The following is a 25,778-nucleotide window of genomic DNA, read 5'->3' on the forward strand; positions in this document are numbered from 1 at the left end:
CCAATGACAGATCGGCAGGAGGGAAGCTCACTCCTTCCTGCCTACAGGGCCGCATGTTGCAAATGATGGACTTCCCCCTCCCAATGCATCCTGGAATGCAGTGGAAGGGGCCTAAGGCCCTGATTGGTTCAAAATTGCCTTATGGGAGGGGACCTGTGAGGACAGAGATGGTGACAACTTATGTCACTATGCCATTCTCTAGGCAGTGCTCACTCACCTTGGGACACACCCATGACTTACCCAGCATTCCTTCCTGGGGAGGCTTTCTCATTTACTGAGAGCTATTGAAACCCTTTGTCTCCCCCCCCAATGGGAATCCAGCCCAGTATTTTATCCAGCATACTATAAACCTGGAAGACATTACCCTTATGCTAAGCCTAATGGGAGTTGTAGTTCCATCCTGAGCCTTGTCTTCATGGTCCTTCTCTTAAAACAAAATGATACTTGTGGCCTCCTGAGACATAGCAGGCCTTATATTGGCCACCCAGAGACACAGAGCTCACCAGCATGGTTCCACAGACATGATAGACCCTGTGACTGCCACATTACATATGCATTAACAGTATATAGTATCTGAATATTGGGCCTTCTCATTTTAAGATATATACCTAAAACCTGAATATTTATGTTATCTGTGTCTATCCCAAGATGCATAGGGAAGTGGTCTAAGGCTCTGATTAGCCCAGGTGCCCAAGGTCTCTCCCATAGGAAATTTATCAGAGTTTTAGGACACTCCCAGTGCATCCCAGGATGTACCGGGAAGGAGAAGGCCTGCTGGGAAAGAGAAGAGGCAGGCCTGCTTGCTGGAGGAAGTGGGCATCCTTCCAGCCATTCTTCAATGCTAAGGTACAGGGGGTGCAAGGGGTTGTCGGGATGGTTGTTGGGGGGGGGGGGTGTCATTCACCTTAAGTTATGGGGGCGCAGGGGTTTTTTGTGGGAGGTGGGGGACCCTGGCAGCAGGAGAGAGTGGGCATCCCACTTGCTGTCCTTTATTCTTAAGATACAGGGGGCAAGGGGTGTGTGTGTCTGTTGGGGAACCCTGGTGGCAGGAGGGAGTGTGCATTCCTTCTGCTGGCCCTGGGGGGGGGGGGGGGTGGTGGGGGTATCCGTCCTGGGGAGAATTGGTGGGAGGGAGGAATCTGGGGTATTTTTTTTTTAATTGGGGAGTTTTTGTAGTGGAGTCTGAGCTGTCAAGCCTTACTTTCCTGTCAATGCCTGAGCCAATCAATACTTAGGCACTGACTTGAAAGTAAGCCTACAACAGTTGGCTCTGTAGTGCAAGGATGTTTGAGAATCACTCGGAAAGTTTAGAGAATTGCCCAGAGTGCTTGTTTTTAATTAATGACCTCGTTGCACTACCATTTTAATAGCAATGACCTCATTGTACTACATTTGCATAGTATAATCAGAGACTGCTAGGAAGCGTGGAAAAGAGCAAAGTGAGCCATTCTGAGAATCGGCTGATAAAATACTTGGACGCTAAACAGTGAGTTTTGAGAATCTGGCCCTCTGTTTTGTCAGAATCCAGTGTCATATTCAGACTGGTGTTGGGCATAGGAGACAGCTCTGTGGGAGCTGTGGGTGCTTGAGCACCCCAATATTGAACAAATTCCTTGACTGTGCCAAGGGAGAGGTAATTTCCATTGGGTTTAGCACCTCCAATAATTTTGAAAAGCTGGCTTCTATGGAATTAGGTGACAGAGAAGACACACCGTCTCCCCTCCCCCCTCCCATATTTTTCAGGTTCTCACTTTCAGACAGAAGAGCCATCTTTGGCTCATGGCTTAGACCAGTGGCTTCCAAGATTGTCCTGGAGGACCACCAGCCCAGACAGGTTTTCATGATAGCCCTAATGAATATGCATGGGACAGATTTGCATGCCTGCCTCCTCCATGATTTGCAAATCTCTCTCATGCATATTCATTAGGACTATAACCGAAAACCTGACTGGGCTGGTAACCACTGGCTTAGACTGTATACTTCATCTTGGACAAAAAAATGCCGAAAATGTATAATTTCATAATGTTAAGAGGTTATATGGCGGTGGTGCATTGAGCCATTTCTTAACATCATAAAGGTTCTTACTCTCTGTCAAATGATTAAATAGAGAATGTCCACAGCTCACACCTTACATTTGATCTTTGCCAAAAATTGGCTGAAAATTAATTCATTTGCTCTTCCAGTTCTGGAACGGAATTTTCTCTGGTACATTTTTATTTTGTGCTTGATGTTGAGAACTAATTAACTTGATAGGGTTTGTCTTTAATGTTAATTGAAAGTGTAAACCTTTTTGAAAACATTAATATACTACAATGTAGCTCTACAGTTTTTGCTTTGTTAGTTTGAATTAAATGCAAAAACATTTTATCGCTAGTAAAGCCTCCACATGTTGTTTTCAAAAAGCGGATATTTCTATTTAATTAGCATACATTAGATGACATTCTAATTTGGCTGTTTAGGTATCTTAAACTATAATGAAAAGCTTACACATGAATTCTCCATTTTTTCCCATGTAAAAACAGATTTATACTATAGGGCACAAGAGGGAGCTTCAGGAATAGTTTTAGACTAATTTTCAGAAAGCTATACAAATGATGTTTATGTGGTAAGACAAGACAATTTATGCAACTGTTCCGGATGGTTCATAGACAAAATCGCACGAGACAACGGTGCGCCGACAACCGAGCGCAGACAACTGAGCGCAAGGTTGACAGCGCGCCAAAGAAAAGCAATATTTTAAAGGGTTCTGACGGGGGGTGTTGGTGGGGAACCTCCCTATTTTACTTAATAGACATCGCGCTAGCGTTGTGGGGGGTTTGGGGGGTTGTAACCCCCCTCATTATACTTGAAACCGAACTTTTTGCCTGTTTTTTAGGGAAAAAGTTCAGTTTTAAGTATATTGTGGGGGGTTAAAACCCCCCCCAAACCTCCCACAATGGCAGCGCAATGTCTGTTAAGTAAAGTGGGGGGGTTCCCCCCCATACCCCCTGTCAGAGCCCTTTAAAATAGTGCTTTTCTTCAGCGCGCCATCAACCTTGCGCTCAGTTGTCTGCGCGCCGTTGTTTCGCGCGATTTAGTCCTGTCACCGTTCCTGATGCCTTCAAACATGCAGTAGTTAAGCCTAGGGTTACCCGACGTCCGGATTTACTCGGACATGTCCTCTTTGTTTGAGTTTTGAAAAGCTTCCATCTCAGGACCATGCCAGGAGGGCATCTGCACATGTGCAAATGCAGCGCAGTGATGCTACACACATGTGCGCATGTGACATCATTGCATCACACCTGCACAGGTGCAGATGACCTCCTGACATGGCTCCGAGCACGAGAAGAGCTTGAGGGGGCGGGACTGGGGCAGAATGGGGCAGGACTTGGGTGAAACAGGGCAGAGCCACGTCCTGCTCTGACTGAGCCTGCTCTCACCTGGGCTGCTCTCTGGCTCCCTCCAGTGGACATTAGGGAAACCACAGGGCCCAAGGCAGGCACGGAGCCTGACTGGTCACAGGGTCTGGACTTCGTTCCTTTCATCTTGCTGCCCCGTAAGCCTGGAATAAACTACCTGAGTTTGTCCACCATGCCCCCTTCCCTTGTTCAAAAATGGGCTGAAAACCTTTTTGAGACAGCTTTTAACTCAACTCTACTCCCTCTGTTCACTACCCCAGTCAGTAGTTTAACCATCCCCTCTAACTGTAACCCCTACCCTGGCATCCTGTTTGTCTATTTTGATTATTTAGATTGTAAGCTCATTTAAGCAGCAACTGTCTTCTTTCTGACTCTGTACAGTGCGATGTACATCAGGTAGCGCCAGTGGCGTAGTAAGAGGGGTGTGGACCACCCTGGGGTGCTGGGTAAGTTAGGGCACTGGAACATCTCCGCCACACCCTGCCATACCATGCCACGCTCGTGCCATCCCTCCCTCCTAACCTATACCTCTGTATTATTTTCACTAGCGTGAGCAACTTTTGCCTATTGCTTGTGTCAGCCTAGTTCCCCTCTGAATCACTTCTGGGTCATGGGGTCAGGAAGTGACCAAGATGGTTAAGGGAGGAGCTGCCGTACAGCGAAAGATTAGAGAAACTTGGCCTCTTCTCCCTCGATTAGAGGATATTGAGAGGGGACATGATCGAAACATTCAAGGTACTGAAGGGGATAGACTTAGGAGATAAGGACAGGTTGTTCACCCTCTCTAAGGTAGGGAGAACGAGAGGGCACTCTCTAAAGTTAAAAGGGGATAGATTCTGTACAAACGTAAGGAAGTTCTTCTTCACCCAGAGAGTGGTAGACAACTGGAATGCTCTTCCGGAGTCTGTCGTGGGGGAAACACCCTCCAGGGGTTCAAGACAAAGTTAGACAAGTTCCTGCTGAACAAGAATGTGCGCTGGTAGGGCTAGTCTCAGTTAGAGCGCTGGTCTTTGACCAGAGGGCCGCCGCGTGAGCGGACTGCTGGGCATGATGGACCCCAGGTCTAACCCAGCAGCGGCAATTCTTATGCTCTGTGCAGAGGGTATATAGCCCCTGAATACAGTTCATGGACATGAGGGAGGAGCAGTGCATATGCAGATTCAAGTTTGATAAGGAGATTCTAGTTAGGGTTGTCATATTTGTGAAGTCAATAAAGAGGACATATGACCCCGCCCAGCCGGCTGCAGCAGCGAAGTGAGCCTCTCTGGAACAACTTCCTGTTCCCACGTAGGCAGGATGCTCCAGAGAGGCGGCTTCCAGGGTAGGCTCACCTCGCTGCTGCAGCTGGCTGGCCCATAGATTACATTTCAGCAGAGCCGGAGGTAGGTGGGGGACAGGAAAGAAAACCAGGACAAGGGAGAAAGCTGTCCAGACATCCAGACAATCCTCTAAAAAGAGGACATGTCTGGGTAAATCTGGACATCTGGTAGCCCTATGCAATCAGCCAGAGAAGGACCTAGATTTCAGTGCATGGAGGGAACAAATCCTGCCACAGCATGTGAAAGTTACTACTACCCTAGCGTTTTTGTCCACTGGGACATTTCAATGCAACTTTTGGAGCAACAGCAGGTATCACCCAGCCAACCACTTCATATTACATAGCACAGACCTTTCTCGGGAGAGATGCTCTTCTCTGAAGATGAGCAGCATCGGCTTCAAACTATTTCAGAATTATTTGAGTTGGCTCACAGACCCTGAATGCCCTGATCAGGATATAATTTTGACAAATGTATCTAGATAGTTCTGATATTATATTATCCTCCTGCTCAGGGCTGGTTTTAAGAAGGGTTTGGACGGTTTCCTGAAGGAAAAGTCCATAGTCTGTAATTGAGAAAGATACGGAGCAAGCCACTGCTTGTCCTTGATCTGTTGCATGGAATATTGCTACTCTTTGGGTTTTGGCCAGGTACTAGTTACCGGTATTGGCCACCATGAGAACGAGCTACTGGGTTTGATGGACCATTGGTCTGATCCAGTAAGGCTATTCTTATGTTCTTATGAATATCTGTGCTCCCTGCTGTGATCTCCTAAGCCTGATAGAAAATGTCCTCTGATGACTCCTTTGCAACATGCTCCTCATCCTCTGCTTCTTCTTTTTCAGCTATTTGTGTGAGTCATTCATGTTTTACATTGAATGGAAATACTCTGGTCAACATTCAGCTGGTGACGGTGAACATTATTTAAAGTTAGTTATTTAGTTATGTGCCATCAGAGCCAGTTTTAGACCTGCTGGGGCCCAGGGCAGAAATTAAGGTGGAGGCCCCTGATTCCCTCTCCTTTCTGTACCATCTCCCCCAATTACTACCACACATAACATTTTAAATGACTTCTTTACACACAAAACAGAGACAGATCTTTATCAAATACAGAACAAGGGATCTCAAATAGAAATTGAAATGGGAACCCCAAGAAATTAAACTCAGCAAGTATTACAAACTGGAGAAATAAAAACAGATATGCACCATAAATTAGCCATCTCCCTTGCTGTGACTGGTGGGAATCCCCAAACCCTGCCAGTTGAAGACCACCTCCTCCAGTCTGGCAGCCAGTAATCTCCAAGCTCTGTAGCTAGCGGCAGTATCTGTGAGCTGCTACCAGCTGCAAAGCTTGAAGAGTTCTGGCTGCCGAACTAAAGGAAGAAATCTTAACCAGCAGGGCTTTGGGAAGCCCACCAACTTAGGTATTTATATTTTGCACTTGGGTAGGAGGCATGAGGCATGGGGCATGATGGGAAGTAAATTTAGCGTCCACCATTTTATTGGACTAATACATTTCTTCATTAGCTTTCAGAGGTCAAAACTTCTTTCTTCAGATCAATAAAGTATACTGCTGTTAAAGTATCTTGTCCTGACCTGAGGAAGGGGGATTTGGTCTTAGATAGTTAGTCAAAATTGCATTAAAATTAGTCCAATTAAAGGATCATTTATCAACACAACTACAATACTACTTTATCCTAAAGTAAATAAATACAAGAAATAGAAAAAGTTTTTTTACCTTTTTTGTCTGGTTTCGGCTTTCCTCATCTTCTCATCATTCTCTTCCTTCAATCCGCTGTCTGCCCTCTCTGTGTCCCATATGGCACCTGTTCTCTTTCTATGCTTCTTCCAGAAACTGTCTGCCCCTCCCCTCTTCCATTGGTCTGGCATCCATCTTCTTCTCTCCATTTCCCCCATGGTCTAGCGTCTCTGTCTTCTTCCCTTCCATATTTCACTCCCTACCACCCCCCTGGTTTTTTTTTTTTTTAGCATCTCTCTCTCTCCTCCTTTCCTCCACTTAGATCTGGTATCTGTCTCCTTCCACCTTTCCTCCCCCAAGATCTGGTATCTTTCCTCCCCTTCCCTCTCTATGCTCTCACATCTCTCTATCCTCTTTCTCCCTTCCCCTTCCTTTTCTTCTCTTCCCTGGTCTTCCTTCTCAATTTATTTTCTGTCTAGATTAAATTCTTTCTTATTATTCAGTCTTCCATTTCTCTCTTTTCATTGGGTCTACCTAGAGCATACCACCTCTTTCCCTCACCCTTCCAGTATCTCACTAACTCTATACTCTTCCCCCAATCTAGCAAGTGCTCTCTCTCCCCTTCCTTCCAGAGATTACTTCCCCCCCTCTCTCCTCCCCACTTCCTTCCAGCATCTGCAGGGCCATGTGTTTGGGTTTTCTATGTGGTAATTCTATATGGGGTGGGAGGGAGGGGGATAGTAAGAAGGGTTATGTTGCTGTTATGGGAGGTGGCAGGGAAGCAGAAGGGGGATCAGAACAATTCAGGTCACTACCTGGAAGTTACATAGGATCCAACTGATATTCAGTCCTGGCATCTGCAGAGCTGATATTCATAACTGCCTCTGTGAGGCCTTTTTCTTAAATGGCCAGTGCTCATATTCATTGGCACTACCAAGTTAAGTCATGCTGGATATCGACAAATAGCCAGTCTCAAGCGATTTGAGCAGGCAGGAGCCTCTCCTGCCTACGTCAATTGCTTTGATATTGACTCTCTCTGTGCATATGCCATAACCAAATTCCATCATTATTTTTATCCCCATTACCTTCAGCGGAAGAGCATTTTAGTTATATGCCACTCCTTCCTGTGAAAGCTTTTCCTAATGTTGCTTTTCAATTGCCCCCACCCTTGCAGCTTCAATTCATGTCCTTTATGGAAAAGGTTGCTTGTTGATTTATATCTTTCAGCTATTTATGGGGTCTTTTTACTATGGCACGCTGATTTAGTGCACGCTAACCAATTTAGCTCACCTTAGTAGAAGGACCCCTAAATGTATTATCATTTCTCTTTATCTCTTCCCTCCTACAAAGTATACATGTTCAAGTCTCTTCTGACATATCTTCTGGTGACACTGGCAGTCTTTCCTAAAATTAGCCCCTTATCCTCTCTTCTTCGGGTTACCAGCATAAATACTCACGCCTAGATTGCCAAAGGCCACGAGGGGATCTCAATGGATCTTTCACAGGCTTATTAAGGACTCCTTTTACAAAGCTGCGGTAGCTGTTTGTGCTGCGGGCTGGCGAGATAAATGCTCTGATGCTCAAAACGTAGCCCCAATACAGTGGTATCACCTACAACGCGGTTGTTGATTCTTCTTATTACATATTCAAGTGGGCTAACACGACAATCACGATTCACTGATTAAAATGATGTATATTTATGAACCATTTGCTTATCCCAGTTTGTGAACTATTTTCCAGAGGATGAGTTAGAACCATGAGCTTCATTAATCATTTCAGATTTCTGGCTAGACATAACTTTTGTTCGGTGACCAAAGTTCAAATCTTTAATTAATTGTTAAAGCTTAGATTTATTGTCCAGCATTGCAAAATAATGGATTAAGCTTTCCAGACACTACTGTTCTGCTGAAACAGCAGTCCCTCTCATTTTAATCTGTTTTCATTTTTTACAGTTCCTAAATATTCCTTTTTTTTTTTTTTTGGTCATAAATGGCAGTGTGAGATTCTCAAGATGGATGACTGTATATATTCAACAGACAACATCTACTGCCTTTGTAGTATTCACTTAAGAACATTGTATACAAGTAGATATTTCTTCTACATACTTTATTTGCTCTGCTTAGTTGAAGATTTTTATTTTTATTTTTTTTGAAGGAGTGATGGGGATGATACAGGCAGTCCCCGGGTTAAGAACGAGTTACGTTTTTAAAGCTGTTCTTATGTCGGATTTGTATGTAACTCTGCTCCCAGCTGACAAAAGAGCCAACTGTCCCTCCTAGTGTTCCCTCTAAGGTACAGCATGCACAACTACACACTGTTCTTAATGTGGCCATGTATCATTTCTAAATCTGCTACAGGAGAAGTGGAGGAGTCTATGCCACTGGAAACACTGCTCAGTGAAATCTAATGAAGCCACAACTGTGTTCTTAAGTACAAGTCGTACCTAAGTCAGGTGTCTGTAACTCGGGGACTACCTGTACTTGGAAATTGCTTAATTTAAAAAATGTAATCCCAGCTTCTCTAACTGATAGTAAGTTTCTACTTTTGTACAGAAGAACACTGCTCTTTGCACCACCACTTGTCTTGGAAGGGAGGGGTTTACAGATAGTCCCCGGGTTAAGAACAAGTTATGTTTTTAAAGCTGCTCTTATGTCGGATGTGTATGTAACTCAGAACTTGTAGATTTTAAGATTCTTGCTGCTTACCTCTGCTCCCAGCTGACAAAAGGGCCAACTGTCCCCCAGTGTTCCCTCCAAGGTACAGCAGGCACAACCACACTGTTCTTAATGTGGCCATGCATCATTCCTGAATCAGCTACAGGAGAAGTGTAAGAGTCTACGCCACTGGAAATACTGCTCTGTGAATTCAAATGAAGCCGCAACCGAGTTCTTAAGTACGAGTTGTACTTAAGTCGGGCGTCTGCAACTCGGGGATTGCCTGTACATATCACAGCAAGCGCCCTTTGTCATGCAAGCTAAGCAGAGCCTGCAGCTGTGTCCTTTCCTTACTTAAAAAAATAGGTCAATGAATGTAAAATGTGCGTGTTCTGTATCATCCTTCTTAGCGCTCTACTCATATTTTGGCCTCCATCTTGCCTTCACTCCTCTCTCTTTCAGTCTGTTTCATGAATTCATTTCTCTCCCATCACTTTCTTCTTTTAACTTCCTGAAATTCCTGCTCTCCTTTCTTCCCACTGCTTTAGTTTCCTATATCCTCCCCCCTCCAAATACCTGATTAGGTTGCTCTTCTTCTTTTCCCTTCTTTAGGGTCTTTCCTGTTCCCACTTTCAAATGCATACCTTTATTCTGCATTCCTTTAGGTTCCTCTCCACACTCTTCTCCTTCAGTTCTAGTGCCTTTCCCTATCTTTTCTCTGGGATTTTCCATCTTTCAAGTGTGCTTTGCTTTAGAATGAAAAAGAAAATTATCAGTGCAAGGCTGGATGTATCTCTTCCGTTTTCATAGTAGCTGGAGAAAGGATGGTGATGCATGGCTGGGAGAGGGCTGGGCTGGGGTTACCCCATGCGCTTCAGATTCCTATCTACTCCCCACCCCAATATTAGCTTCCAATGAGGCCCTTGACCAAAATGTTTGCCTACCTTTGGGTTAGAACAGGGGTCTCAAAGTACCTCCTTGAGGGCCACAATCCAGTCGGGTTTTCAGGATTTCCCCAATGAATATGCATGAGATCTATGTGCATGCACTGCTTTCAATGCATATTCATTGGGGAAATCCTGAAAACCCGACTGGATTGCGGCCCTCAAGGAGGGACTTTGAGATCCCTGGGTTAGAAGAATGCAGGATAACACGGCATGGGAGACATGAAGGGAAAATGCCAAAGGGAAGAAGTATAAAAGAGGAAGGAACACGCCCCAAAACACATTCCTCCGATGTCTAGCTACAAAGTGGTGAATACTGAGGGAGCATATAGTACAAGGAGTGAAAGAAGAAGACACGAAGACACAGGAATTACAAAGAAAGAAATAAGATGTCTTCAAATTATCCAAAACACCGCTGTAAAAATGATCTCAAAAGCACATACATACGATCATGTCACACGCCTTCTGATCAAAGCTCACTGGCTCCCCATTGAGCACCGAATCACTTACAAAATAATGTTACCAACCTTTACAACAAAAATTGCTGGCCAACCAGAATTCATCAACAGGCTATTAATCCCTCACCCTACCCATCATACTTTACGTTCCTCAAACCTAAACTTACTATCTATCCCTTCACTAAGATACATTAACACCATGCGTACTACTATATTCTCTGTTCGGCCCCTACAATTTTGAATTCAGCACCAAATCACATAAGAGAAATTACATCCCTCGGTTAATTTAAAAGCAGCTTAAAGGCCTTGCTTTTTAAAGATGCATACGATGTATGATAGCCCTTTTAAGGACGGTAATGGAAGTCTGTTCTCTTCCATTAGCCTCGTATTTTAGATTTTTCCCTTCCACTTGTTTTTACCTTCTTCCCATCTTTTCTCTATCTAAATATTGTATTTCTGCCCAGTTGCCTCTCGTATCAGTAAATCATTGCTTGTCAGTGCGTCAGACTATTAGTGTTATTATATTGAAATTAGTTTTTAATATATGTTCTATTATTTCCTTTTTATACTATGTAAAACTGCTTTGATATTTGATAAGGCGGTATATCAATTTTTTTAATAAACCTGAAACCTAAACCTGAACTGGAAACTGGACCATACACTGCAGGTAGGGGGTAGACTTCCACAGACAGGAATTGCTCTTTGCTCCAGCACAAAACAACCACATGCCGAAACTGGCTCTGGAGAAGTACAGTATACTTTTTGTGAAAGAATCCACAAGGAAATCCCGACTGCAAAGAATTCCATTTGGAAATAAATAGCATTGGGCTTTAGCAGTCTTAGGGTCACCCCAGGATTAATAGTAGATATGAAACATCATTATAAGAATGTAGGGCAAGTACACATTTAGGGATTTATAAAAGGGAGGTGGAGATGAGTTTGGTATTTCATAATATAAAGAAAGACAAAGTAGTATTTGCTGGATTGTAAGAACGATCATTTAACAATAGTTAGAGACTGAAATGATGTCACAGGAAGTGAGGTATAAAGATGCCGCCGCCATCTTGTCCAGAGAATATTATGGGCTCGATGGTGATAGGAAATGTTGTAGGTAAGAATAATGAAAATTGAGGCAATTAAAATAAGAATATGTATAGGAGCAAGATGTAGTAATGACACTTGTTTTCTAATCGTTGTAGGGGACAGCCTTGATACAGCCTATGTGGCAAAACATGTCGGCATAAGTCCCCAGTCGACAGAACATCAGCTTAAAAATAAGTACTTAAAAATCTTTAAAAGAATGTTTTAAAAGATAAACAGTTAAGAAAAATATGATATTATTATACAAGGATTAATGATGATTGCAGCAATATTTCTAAACACTGATGAGAAATTACTGCATTTACTCCAAAAATCTTTGAAATAATGGAAAAATCAATTGAAAAGATTGCTTGAATGGTTTGATAAGCGCATGATTTGGTGAAGTATGGTTTACTTATTGATGCAATTAAAGATGAATATGCCATTAAAATGAACTTGTCTACATCATTATAAGGTGCGTCAAAAAAAAGACCATCAGAAGGCTCCAAGAAAAGACCACCAGAAGGCGCTGAATATCTGGTTAGTAGGCAGATTGATGAGAGTTAACCGGGCACCACTGATATTCAGAGGTGGTACCTGGATAGCAACCCAGTTAACACAGGCTTTCTGCAGTCATGACCAACCTTTCTGCTTTTCTAAGTTAATTGGCTAGCTATCTGGGGACTCCTGCTGAAAACTGGTGGTGTTGGGTAACTCCTGGATCATTCTGTAGTATCAGACAAGATATTCAGTAGCAGCTATATCCTCAGTAGCAGTTATATCCTGATGAATGATCTATTGGGATCCAGTCAATGAGAGGATTCTTACCCATTCATCTCCCACTGGATATCGACTCCCAATACAAATTACATATTGGACACAACGAAGGAGCTTGCTGTATACTCTAGCGCTCAACACCCATTCATACCCATAATGCTGGTAGAGCCTTACAATCTTTAACAGATCATCTGGTGGTCATTTTTTCTGTATCCAAAGTTTGCTGGGAAATTACAGGTGAAAGTGCATTTTTATGGGGGGAGGGGGGCTTGTGCCTAGTGTATGGAAACAATTGCCTAATACATTATGAGCTTTGAAAAAGTTTAAAACAATGTTAAAAATAAATCATTTGGTCCAGGCTTTTGTCTCACAGCTGGGAGGGGTCTTAGACATCTGAGCCAATCAGGGCCATAGGCCCCTTCCCGGTGCATCCCAGAATGACCTGGGAAGGGGAAGGTCTGACATTTTGCAGTGGCGGGCCTGCTGGCAGGTCGGAGTAGGCATCTCTCTTGCCGTCCATCAGATAAAGGTATGGGGTGTTCAGGGGGAGTTTGGGGGTTGGCAGGGGGATCTTGGGGGTATCAGGGAGTTGTCTGGGTGGAGTCGGGGAGTGTCAGGGGGTCTTGGGGGTGTCTGGGTGTGGGGAGTGTTAGGGGGATATTGGGGTGTCCGGGAGTATCAGGGGTGGAGCTAGAATGTTGGGTGGATTCGGGGAGTGTTTGGTGGGGTTCGGGGATGATGGGGCCAGGAGCAAGAGGGAGTGGGCATCCATCCTACCGGGAGATACCTTGGGGAGTGGTGGCAGGAGAGAGTGAGCAACCCTCCTGCTGCGGTCTGTGTCGGGAGGGTTCACCATTGCGGCAGGAGGAATTTGGCACTACTTCTGCTGTGGACATGGGGGTGGGTGCTTTTGGGGGGTCCAGCAGGAGGGAGTGGGCATTCCTCCTGCTGGTCGACTTTGCGGGGGGACAGGTTCCCTATTGCAGGTGCTAAACTGATTGAGGCAGGCAGATTCCCTTGCCGTGATTAGTTCAGCGGCAACGCGATTCTCTAACTGGCAACTGTGACATGTATGCTGGTTAGAGAATCGGGGTGGTCAAGTGTCTGTCTGTCAGAACAGACATGATTCTATATAGGATGCCTTTGTGCGATTCTCAAAAACTGCTTAGGTAGCTCCTGAGACTGGGCGTTCTATACAGAATCATGCCCTATGTGAATGGCCCTTGATGGAGTTTTTAAAATTGCATCAAGATTTACAAAGACTAGGGGACACTCGATGAAGTTACAGAGTAATAGTTTTAAAACCAATAGGAGTAAATATTTTTTTTCATTCAGAGAACAGTTGAGCTCTGGAATGTGTTGCCAGAGGATGTGGTAAGAGCAGTTAATGAAGCTGGTTTTTAAAAAGTTTGAACAAATTCCTGGAGGAAAAGTCTATAGTCTGCTGTTGAGACAGAAATGGGACGGTAGCATGGAATGCTGCTACTATTTGGATTTTTGCCAGGTACTTGTGACTTGGCTTGGTCTCCACAAAGATGGGATACTGGGCTGGATGAACCATTGCTCTGACCTAGTAAAGTTATTCTTATGTTCATTAAATTTCAAATTTAATATGATCATATATGGAAATAAACAGTCTAGGCAACAGAAACATTTAAAAAGAAAATTTTTCAAATAAAATTAAGAAAACGTCATAAACCATAAATTAGTCCTCTATCTATGGAGGAAGAAAACCTGAAATGAATGAAATTATCAAATTAAGTTAGTAATCAAAGAAAAAGAAAAGGAGGAATCCTGAAGGTTGGCCTGGTCTATCTATTGAGCATCATTCTTGGATATTAACAGGTGTACTAGTCAAAATCTGCCCTTTACTTACAATAAATCTGGATAGCTGTGAGGATTCAAAAAAAAAAAAATCTATCTCCTTGGAAGTTAACCAAACACTTACAGGGAACATAAGGGATTTTTTTTAATTGCAGAGAGCTGCGATAAAAGCTCCGACACTCATAAAATTCCTATAAGCGTCAGAACTTTTACCAAAGCGTTCTACGATAAAAAACCCTATGCCTGGAATAAATTACCTGAGTTTGTCCGTCCAGCCCCTTCCCTTGTTTAAAAGCAGACTGAAAACCTACCTTTCTGATATAGCCTTCAATCCTTAACCCTACTCCTCTACCCTCCAACCCAGCCAGCTGATTAACCGTTCCCCTTAACTGTATCCATGACATCCTGTTTGTCTTTGGGAAGCAGAGCTGAGCTTCTGATGTCATAATGGCTCTTCCACCAATAAGAGCCAATCTCATCAGTGATGTCACAATGGTTTGATTATCCTGTACCTTCTCTGCCCTCCAACCCAGCCCGCTGATTAACTGTTCCCCTTAACTGTATCCATTACATCTTGTTTGTCTGTTTTGTCTGTTTAGATTGTAAGCTCTTTCGAGCAGTGACAGTTTTCTTACTCTTTGTGACTCTGTACAGCGCTGTGTGCATTTGGTAGCGCTATAGAAATAATTAATAGTAAGAGTAGTAGTGATAAAAAGAGACTTATGTTGTTTAATTTGATTTTTTTTTACCAAACATTTCAAACAACTCTTGTAAATATGTCAAATATATAAATGCAGAAGCAAACAGAAGAACCAAGCACTCTGCAGATTATGGGGTTCATAATAAAAAAAAAAAGTCTAAAAAGTGGCCTAAATGGCTACTTGGACAATCAAAAAGCCTGATCGTCCAAGTACCCATCATCAAAGCTGGTTTTAGACGTATCTAAAACCAGCTTAGGCCTTTCCCCTGCCACTAAATGCACAGAGAGAAAAGAGGCGTGTTTAGAGGAGGGGAAAGGGCAGGCGGTGGGTGAGAGGTGGGCCAACCTACACCTAGGCGTGCATCAGGTATAACCAAAACCTTAGGCAGGTTGCCTAGTCGGCACTTATACGTTTTGACTTAGACGAAATCAAAACAGGTCTAAGTGCCAAAAAAGGGGCCGCTGAGCTGATTGTGGCTGCTGCGATCAGCTCCGCGGCCCCAGCAACCTGCCTACCCCCTACAGCAATGATCGCGGCAGGAGAGATGCCTCATCTCCCCTACCGCAATGCCATCACTCCTCTACCCGAACTTCTGCGACCCGTGGCAGGAGAGATGCCCTGCAGAATGGGGCCGGATTGGCCCAGGCGTCTGAAACACCGCCCACAGGTGGGGCCTAAGGCGCCTGGGCCAACCTATTACAGTAAAACTAAACAGGATGGCAAGTTTTAGTTAACATAAGCCCCCCTCTTTTTACAAAAACGTGAAAGTGTTTTGTTTTGTTTTTTAGCACAGTCTGGCGAGCTGAATGCTTTGTGCTGTTCCCGACTCTCATAGGAACTCTACGAGTGTTGGGAGCAGCGCAGATAATTCAGCATGCTGGCCTGCGCTAAAAACCGTTATTGCCGTTTTGTAAAAGGGGGGTGGGATAAATATAAATACTCTTTGATCTATTGGAATCCATTTGGAAAATTCCCATAAGAATTTCATCCCCCAAACCTACGGCATGCCTTTTGCAACACAATATGAAATGCTTATGAAGAGATATTCATATTTACTTATATTCTGTTTCCTCCCCTGATGTCACTTGAAATCTATCATCATACCAGGGTATCACAGCAGACAATTGCTTGCAAAGCTCGGATGCAGGGCAGCGAAGCATAGCACTCAGAAAATGATCAGTGATATATCAAAATAACATATAAACACTGGTCTTGACTTGGATGCATCCTATAAATCTGCACAGGAGCTGCCAAGGAACATATGTGGTTTCTCTTTCTAAGACAGAAAAAACATTAATTATCCTATATTGTTTTGCAGTAATGGGCAAGTGACTGCCTAAGACTTGCCAAAGTCTTAATTTTAACCATAAATCAGAGCTGTGCTGTCATGATTCATGTCATTTTAATATATTAGCATAAAGAAGCTGAAGTCAGCGTATATTTCAGTTGTGGTATCGAGGGGGCAAGGGGGTAAGGGAGGAGAATGCTTTAGACTGTCCAGAGCCATGCATGATTTATAGGTATAAGATGCGGTAAAACAAATCTAGAGATCCAAGTCTTGCTGTTCCACACATGGAATAAAAGCTAGCAACATGTAAAGACTGGACTGCAGTAAAGTTGCGAGTCTGTTAATTACAGAGCTAGAATTTCAGCCTCTATAGTGATCTCTTGCTTTAGGCTTGGAGCCATACGTCAATTCTTCTTATTGTGTCAAAACATGTCTAAAATGTATGGGTGAGTTTCTGCCTCCCAGTTGTGGACTTCAATCAGAGTATGGTTGATACAAACATGTCTAAACCAGGGGTAGGGAACTCCGGTCCTCGAGAGCCATATTCCAGTCGTGTTTTCAGGATTTCCCCAATGAATATGCATTGAAAGCAGTGCATGCAAATAGATCTCATGCACATTCATTGAGGAAATCCTGAAAACCCGACTGGAATACGGCTCTCGAGGACCGGAGTTCCCTACCCCTGCTCTAAACTAAACTAAACCTTAAGGCCCTCTTTTATAAAGGCACGCTAAGCGTTTTAGCATAGATTTAGCGCACGCTAAATCAACGCATGCGCTAACCACTAACGCGTCCATAGGATAACATGCATGCATTAGCATTTAGTGCGTGTTTAGCGTATGCTAATATTTAGCGTGCACTAAAAAGCTTAGCGCACCTTTGTAAAAGAGGGGGTAAGCTTATATACCGCATTCTCTCTATAAAGATAGAGCTCCCCATGGTTTACAGGAACTTTAAAATAAGGGGAAAAAAAAACCACATAAGAATTAGTGATTATAAAGAGAGCAGCAAAATTTACATTTTTTGAGAATAGCCAAGTTTTCAGATGTTTTCGGAATAATTGGAAGGAGCCCAGATTCCGCAGCTGGGTGGGAAGGTTATTCCAAAGCTCAGTGATTTTGAAGAAAAGAGATTTCCCTAATTTTCCAGCATAGATAACGCCTTTTAACGAGGGAGAAGATAGTTTAAGTTTTTGGATGGATCTGGTAGCATCAGGCCTCTAGTTATTTTACCTTTGTAATTTACTCCTTCTACTTCTACTACTATTATTAATTTCTAAGCGCTGCTAAACATATGCAGAGCTGTACACATTGGGGCTCATAATCAAAAAATAAAGACGTCCAAATACCGACTAAGGCCTAGATTCACTAAGCTCACGGATCCGATTCGTGAGGTGGCCGGGCGTCAAATTCACAACGCGTCTGCGGTCAAATTAGGCTGATCGGAGGCATGCCCCGATCCGACCACATGGCTTGCTGAAGAGCGATCCTGACGCATGCCCAGACCATCTTCTTTGCCTGTAGATGGTCTGCGCATGCGCTTTTTCTCTGTCTTTTTTTTAATCTCTCGGTGCAATTTTTTAAAAACTTTTTTTACTCGCCAGCTCGTGGTTTTAACCCACGGGTTTACAGCGGGGCTGCACCGCGGCGTGTTCGGGAACTTAACAGTAAAGGAAGTGTATGATGCACAGTAACATCCAAACAGAGGAAAAAAGACCTCAAAGAACCCCCGGAGTCCAGTCAATAGAAAGACACCAATTCAGGGTTTAGGGTAATATCATAGGTTAAAAACCTCCATTTTGAATTAATTTTTTAATGTTTTTATTAATTATTTATAATAATTTAATTTTTACTTCAATTTTAAGTAGTCAATCAATTTAGAGTTCATTTTCTCCCATGCTCAATGAAGTTGCTTGATCTTATGCGGGCGTGTTGCAGGGTGTGCTATGCGAGGGCTGTGGACATGTTTGAACTTGAACGTCTTGCGATAAACTCTATGACAACCTCCTGGGGACACAGGCAGCCAAAATAGACTCTGACATCTCTAAATTACTGACCAAAACAACAGACATAAAAGAGTTCCGCAAAGAAATAAAAACACTACTGTTCAAAAAATATCTCCCATCACTCTAACCACCGCCCAATGAGTTCCCATTCAACGACTTCGGAATCACTCATCCATATTATCTCTTTGTTTGTGATCAAGAATGTACTGTAACTCTCCTACACTACACCCGACTTAACTGATCGAGTTGACATATATTACCTCTGCAAAATGCATTATCTTCTGCTATATGTACTATCTTCTGTAATAAGTAATATCTTCTGTGAAATTGTAATATCATAACTCTTCACTGTTCCTGTAACTTACTCCTATCCTGAAATGTAATTCTACTGGAATGTCCCAGATATTTTCTATATTGTAATCCGCCTAGAACTGCAAGGCACAGGCGGAATAGAAATCCGTAATGTAATGTAATGTAATGTAATAAACCTTTCCCAGGATGTTCTGGATTGAACTTAGAAGACTGGAGCCAGGGCAGGATTAATTCGTCGAGGGTCCCTAGGCACACAAGTACACTGGGCCCCCTGCCCCACCCCACCCCACCATGTGCTCAGGCGGAAACAGGAAGCTGCGTCAGAGGGAAGCTTTGGGCAAGCAGCACCACTTGCACAATTACAGTTCCCATTGCTTTTCTTATCCGCGTTGCTTGCTTGTCTTACTTTCCGTCGATGGGTGTGTGGGTGGGGCCCATGTTGCTGATTGGGGGGGGGCCCGCATTGCTGATCGATGCTGGAGGGGCCCATCGCCGTTTAGAAAAAAACAATGTTGATGCTCTCCTTCATTGGGTCCCCCCCTGACCATTTCGGGCCCTAGGCATGTGCCTATTTGGCCTGTTGGTTAATCCTGCCCTGACTGGAGCTAGACCTGTTTTAGAAGCGTCTAAGTACCACAAAGGTAACCAAACTGACCAGATGACCACTGGGTGCAGGAAAGTATGACCCCCCCATACTCCCCCAGAGGTCACTGATCTCCCTCCCACTCCCCAAAGATCAGAATAAAACAGTCCATACCTGTATCTAGAACAGCAGCATCTGGCATTAGAATTGATTTATAAGACTAATTCTCTACCTTAAAAGAGAAATATATTTTATAAAGAGATCTTAGTCTGGGGAAAAGCTCTGCTTGTTTATAACTTAGCTCTCTCTATATATATTCAAGAAAAAAAAACTCAGAACATTTACAAGCAAACTGGAATTTTATTTCTTATGGAGCAGAATTAATTAAAAAATCAGGCAGGTAGAGCAAGTTACAGATTAGGATCTTTAAAAACAAGGGAAATGTGCCACAAGATAAGATACTGCTAAAGCAGAATGATTAATTTAGCTGGGTTCAAGAGTTACTCACAATGATGCAGGCCTTTGCTGGAAGAATAGTCATTCAAGAGCACAGCACATGTTTCAGCGATGGTCCGAAGAGAGAGGGAGCATTGGTGAATCTTCTTGTTTTTTTTAATGGATTTTGGAGGATTGAAATCTGGTCCAATGAGGCAGTAACCCAGGAGCAATTGTCCAATCCCAAGGCAGGAACTTGGGGGGGGGGGGTGTGCTATATGCTATGTCTCTTCCCTGAGGCTGGCATCCAATCTTCTTTTAAAGAGCCAGGTCTCAAATAAACTATACTAATCTTTGGCAAAGCCAGTTAAGACAGACCTTCTTGCAGTGGCGTACCTAGGGTATGTGGCACCCGGGGCCCATCATTTTTTGACACCCCCCCCCCCCCCCTCATGTAAATTTTTTTTTTTTTTTTTTTTTTGCAATAACCATGAAATGGAATAAATGGTCAGAATAGAAACAGGCAGTGAAAATTTTCTTTTTTTTTTTTCAAAGTATTTTTATTGAGAATGGCAAAAGGTCCAGACAAGCAACCATGGTCTGTACAGAAACTTATACATTATCAAAAAGAACACAGAATGAGAGTAACAGCAACAACAAGCATGAACAAGCCTCTCCCAAGAGAAAATTGCCAATGAGAGGCATAGCAATACACAACAAAAGGCCAAAACTTGGGGCAAGCAAACAAATCCCACCCCAGAACCCACAAGAATAATAAGCCGGACTAGACCCTCAGCCATATTTTATAATGAAAAAAACCCCCACAAGCAACAACACCCAGACCGCTCACCAGACACACCAATCCGCACAACAAGCACCCAAGAAACACCCAGCCACCACCCAGACAAAACTACCAGACACACCTACCCCACCAAGCCCAGACCCAACCCCCCCTCCCCAGAGAGTGCAAGCGCAAAGTGGACCGTGAAAAGGGCAGCTGCAGAAGTGGAAAGCCCCAGATAAGTAGGTTAGCTAAAGAAAGCCCACAGATAGAAGAAATCAGGATAACAGAAGTTCCAACAAATGCTCCCACAGAAAATTTTCTTTTATTGAACCTCATTTATGTAACCATTATTCCAAACATAACATAACATAAATTATGTCTGAATTGTCATGACATCAGAAGTACATATGGAGTAGTTGCAGGTGATGCTTGGGACAGTTCTGATTATGTTAGTTTGGTTTTATGTGTTTTTTTAATAGAAGGGTTTTTATTTCTTTTTTTAAGGTTTTGTAGTTTGTGGTCGAGGTCAATAGGTTGTAGAGTTGGGGGTCAAGTGTTGCAGCTCGAATGGCTAGGAGGTTGTCGAACAGTTTTTTTCTTTTGACGTTTTTGGTTGGAGGGTGTGTGAATGGTGCGTGAGTTCTCCTATGTCTGTTTGAAGTGGATTGAATTATTTAGCTGAAGAAATTAGTTACCCCCCCCCATTCCACACACATTAATTCTCTTCCATTTTTGTTCCCATTATAAAAAAACACTGATAAGTTCCCAGGAAAAAAATACATTAAAATAAGAAGTGAAAACAAAGGCCCCTACAGATGAGAACATAACATAAGAATAGCCTAACTGGGTCACACCAATGGTCCATCATGCCCAGTAGCCCATTCTCATGGTAGCCAATAGTGCTGCCCGATTCAGAGAAAAATATTTCATTCGATCCGATTCACCCTGTTGAATCGATTTTTCGATTAGATTCACTGTTAATGACACCGCTTTTTAAGTTTAAACAAAGTATAACAATAAATTTCACAACAACAATAAATTTCACAAAGTACTTTAAAAAAAAAAAAATCACATTTTTCCATTAAAGCAGTTCTGGAGACATTTGCTTGAACAGTCTTTTTTCCCAGTCCATAAGCAAGCAATATGAAAAAGATTTCCTTAATTATCTACTCAAACATTTTTGCTATTTACTTTCATTGTACCTAGACTATTATTCAGTAGAAAAAATTTAGTTTGTTCAATCAAGCAGAACATTCACTCATAGAAGTCCAATGTCCACACAGGATTTGATTGAACAAACAAATTTTTTCTACTGAATAATAGTTTAGGTATACTGAATAGCAAAAATGTTAAAGCCACACAGAAAAGCAGTAAAAGTCAATAGGTTCTCCAAGTGGGAACAACTGAGTGCACCAATCCAGGGCAAGCAGACGCTTCCCCCATGTCTTAATAACAGACAATGGACTTTTCCTCCAGGAATTTGTCCAAACCTTTCTTAAAACCAGCTACGCTATCTACTTTTAACATAACTTCTGGCCACTTCATTTTTAAGCTTAGATCTTTCCTTCCAAACAGAGACCTTGCTAGATGTCAAATACAGCACAAGGTAACTTCACATGGACTTAACTGTGCAGGAAATGAATCTCCTCATACACCCACCATATAGTGCAAAAATGTGCAAAGGTCTGTTTTTTTCTTTCGATCACTACATAGCCTAATGCCACACAAGCAGCGCTGTTACAAACATATTCTGAAGGTCAATGCTAAGGTTGACAAAGTTTCCTTCCTTGGACCAGAAGGAGATACTGACAAACCACTGGAAGAGATTCTAAAACAACTACCCAGAAATAACACCCAAAGACCCACTCAGTGTGTGAACCAGTTGAGTGGAGTGGACTAACTGGGGGTGGAAATGGGCCCAGAGTTTGCTCAGCAGAATTTCCCAGACTACCTCTTCCTCTCAACACACTGACATGCTACCACCACCACCAACACTAGGAACACCTCACCGAGTATGCCAGCAATGCTTATAAACTTTATAAAACACATTATTATATTTTCTTATAAAGCATATATTTTAACTGAACTCAGCCTTGCCATTCACAAAAATAGAAAAGTTCCCATTTCAAGCTGTCTCATGTACACTTTTCAAATCTAACATATTGTAATCACAAAACAGAAAATAAAATTATTTTTTCTACCTTTTGTTCTCTGATCAATATTCAAATCTTGTTGGTCCCAGGCTCTTGTTGTCTTGCTTGCCAGGGTCTCCTTTCTCCGTGCTAACCATCCGTCTGCCATCTCTGTTCTCCCCTTCCGTTTCCCTTCCCTCTCCCGGAGATCTGGCATCTTTCCTTTTTTTTGTCTCCATCCACAGATTCACCTTTTCTCAACTCCCCACCACCCCAGGATCCACCATCTCTCCCTTTCTGTTCCCAACTATCCTCCTATCCAGTATCTCTATCCCCCCTCCACACCATCCCCTGTTTCCAAGTTCTCTCCCTTTCTCTTCCTTCCCTCCCTAAATCCCATTATGCACCATCTCTCTCCCACTCCTCTGTTTTTAGACCCATTATTTCTAACCCCCAAAGTCTGGCATATGCACGTATCTTTGAACCCCCCCTTCCCTCTCTCCCTCTGTGTACTTTTACACCAGGACCCCCCTCCCCCGAAGGTCTGTCCCCCCTCCGAAGGGCTACACCCCACCCCTGAAGACCTGCACCCCCCGAAGGACTTTACCTCCCACCCGAAGGTCTGTCCCCCTCTGAAGGCCTAAACCCCACCCCTGAAGGCCTGCACCCTCCCCGAAGGATTGTACCCCCCACCCGAAGGTCTGTCCCTCCCTGAAGGCCTGCACCCATCCCGAAGGCCTGCACCCACCCCGAATGCCTGCACCCACCCCGAAGGCCTGCACCCACCCCGAAGGCCTGCACCCCCGAAGGCCTGTCCCCCCCCTTGAAGGCCTATCCCCCCTTAAAGGTCTGCCTGTCCCACCCCCTTGTAGGCCTGTCCCCCCTTAAAGGTCTGCCTGTCCCACCCCCTTGTAGGCCTGTCCCCCCCTTGAAGGCCTGACCCCCCCCTTGAAGGCCTGCCTGCTGGGCCCCCCTTGAAGGCCTGTCCCCCCCTTGAAGGTTGGCACCCCCCCAAAGGCCTGCACCCCCTTTTAGGCCTGTCCCCCCCTTGAAGGCCTGCCTGCTTGTCCCCCCTTGAAGGCCTGTCCCCCCCCTTGAAGGCCTGCACCCCCCCTTGAAGGTTGGCACCCCCCCAAAGGCCTGCACCCCCTTGAAGGCCTGCACCCCCTTGAAGGTCGGCACCCCCCCCTGAAGGCATGCACCCCCCCTGAAGGCCTGTCCCCCCTTGAAGGCCTGTCCCCCCCCTTGTAGGCCTGCACCCCCTTGTAGGCCTGTCCCCCCCCCCTTGTAGGCCTGTCCCCCCCCTTGAAGGCCTGCCTGCCTGCCCCCCCCTTGAAGGCCTGCACCCCCTTGAAGGTCTGCACCCCCCCCCCCGAAGACCTGCACCCCCCCTTGAAGGCCTGCCTGCCTGCCTGTCACCCCCCCTCCCCCTTGAAAGTCTGCCTGCCCGCCCGCCCGCCCCACCCTGAAGGCCTGATGCCCCGACCCACCCCGAAGGACCATTCGCCCCCCTGGCCTCCCCGCACTACCTATGAAGCAGCCGCAGCAGGATCGCGACGTCAGCTATATTTGCGCTACTTAGGAGCTGCTTCCTGCGTCGCGGTCCCGCCCCCTCCTCTGACGTCAGAGGAGGGACGGGACCGCGGCGCAGGAAGCAGCGCCCAAGCAGCTGAGGGATTGCTGACGTCGCGATCCTGCTGCGGGCTGCTTCATAGGTGTGCTGGAAGGTCAGTGGGGCGAGCGGTCCTTCGGGCGTGGGGGGGGACTGAGCGGCAAGGCCGGGAACACCCCCTCAGGGCTGGTACCCGGGGCGGCCCGCCCCCCCGCACCCCCCTAGGTACGCCACTGCACCGAACCAAACTGATAGAAGGAGAATGAGCTTCTTCAGGGATCTGACCCAGTTCTAATACCTCTCCGTCTCCGTGCCGACCGACCCCCTCAAGGACCGACCCTTGGAAACATGTTTTCAGGCTTGGAATCCAGTTAAAAGGCAATAGACGCTCTGTCTATACCTGGGACCAAACTGAAAGAAATTTGTCCAGCCCTGGCAAGTTCAAACCCAACTCAAACCAAATTCTGCACTCCTGGGGAAGGGGGAGGTTTTGCTTCTGAGAAAGTGCTCCTTAGTACATCAGAATCTCTGTCTGCTTCTTGGCACCAGCACTGGAGAAATAATGAGACGCCCTACTTTCTTTCTGCATGTGAAGCCATCTGGAGGGGGGGGGTGTGTGTTTGTGAGTACCAGAAGGCACTGCGAGGAAGGAACGGGGTATATTAGTAGATCTGTGTGTGATGGAGGGCACTAGGGCCAGCAGGAGTGAGGTACATAGTTAGAGCTGTAGAGGGGGGGGGGGGGGGGGGGGGGGAGAAGGATGGTGTCCCTATTGCAAGGGAGGAGTGAGGTTTTCCCTCGCCTTTTCTTCAGTCCTAAAGTTCACATTTTCTGGCTTTGGCTGCCTTCAGCAGTCATGCGACCGGGTAACAAAGCCCCCTGACCCTGCACGCTGTCTGATTCGGCTGCTGTTGAACAGTTTGCGTGCCGGAACCCTTCTCAGGCTGAGTGGAATTTGGGTTATGAGCTGCAGGGAGTGGTTGTGAATTTCTCCGTGAGAACCTTGTGCATCCTCCTCCAGCTTGAGTTCCGATCCTCCCCGAGGCTGACGTATTTCCTGTTGCCTCAGCTTTCAACAGCAATCTGACCTGGAGGAGGGGAGAACAAGGCCTGGGAATGCATTTATCTGAGTTTGGGGTTTAGGTTTCTGCCACTTGGTGCTGAATGTAAGACGCGCGCACGAGGACGCGCACGCGTAGACGTCCGCACGTAGACGCCCGCACTAGACGTCCCCACGTAGACGTCCGCACTAGACGTCCCCACGTAGACGTCCGCACTAGACGTCCCCACGTAGACGTCCCCACGTAGACGTCCGCACTAGACGTCCCCACGTAGACGTCCGCACTAGACGTCTAGTGCGGGCGTCTAGTGCGGACGTCTACGTGGGGACGTCTAGTGCGGACGTCTATTGCGGACGTCTATTGCGGACGTCTAGTGGGGACGTCTATTGCGGACGTCTATTGCGGACGTCTAGTGGGGACGTCTATTGCGGGGGTCTAGTGGGGACGTCTATTGCGGACGTCTAGTGGGGACGTCTAGTGCGGGCGTCTAGTGGGGACGTCTAGTGCGGACGTCTATTGCGGACGTCTATTGCGGACGTCTAGTGGGGACGTCTATTGCGGACGTCTAGTGGGGACGTCTATTGCGGACGTCTATTGCGGACGTCTAGTGGGGACGTCTATTGCGGGCGTCTAGTGGGGACGTCTATTGCGGACGTCTAGTGGGGACGTCTAGTGCGGGCGTCTAGTGGGGACGTCTAGTGCGGACGTCTATTGC

The 25,778-nt window shown here is 45.1% G+C and overlaps 1 long non-coding RNA gene across 2 annotated transcripts in view; it reads right to left on the reverse strand.

Annotated features, from left to right (window-relative positions):
• LOC117345808 overlaps window positions 1-19,643 on the reverse strand; it is a 61,931-nt gene extending 42,288 nt beyond the window's left edge. Inside the window, exon 1 of one of the 2 annotated variants that reach the window (XR_004536513.1) lies at window positions 19,548-19,643. This is a non-coding gene — a long non-coding RNA (uncharacterized LOC117345808). Of the gene's footprint in view, window positions 1-7,870; window positions 8,087-19,547 lie in introns of those variants that run through there. The other variant, XR_004536514.1, reaches the window with a different exon arrangement.
• Window positions 19,644-25,778: the final 6,135 nt, after the last annotated feature.

This window comes from Geotrypetes seraphini, chromosome 11 (genome assembly GCF_902459505.1).
Source record: "Geotrypetes seraphini chromosome 11, aGeoSer1.1, whole genome shotgun sequence".
In the NCBI taxonomy this organism is placed as follows: Eukaryota; Metazoa; Chordata; class Amphibia; order Gymnophiona; family Dermophiidae; genus Geotrypetes; species Geotrypetes seraphini.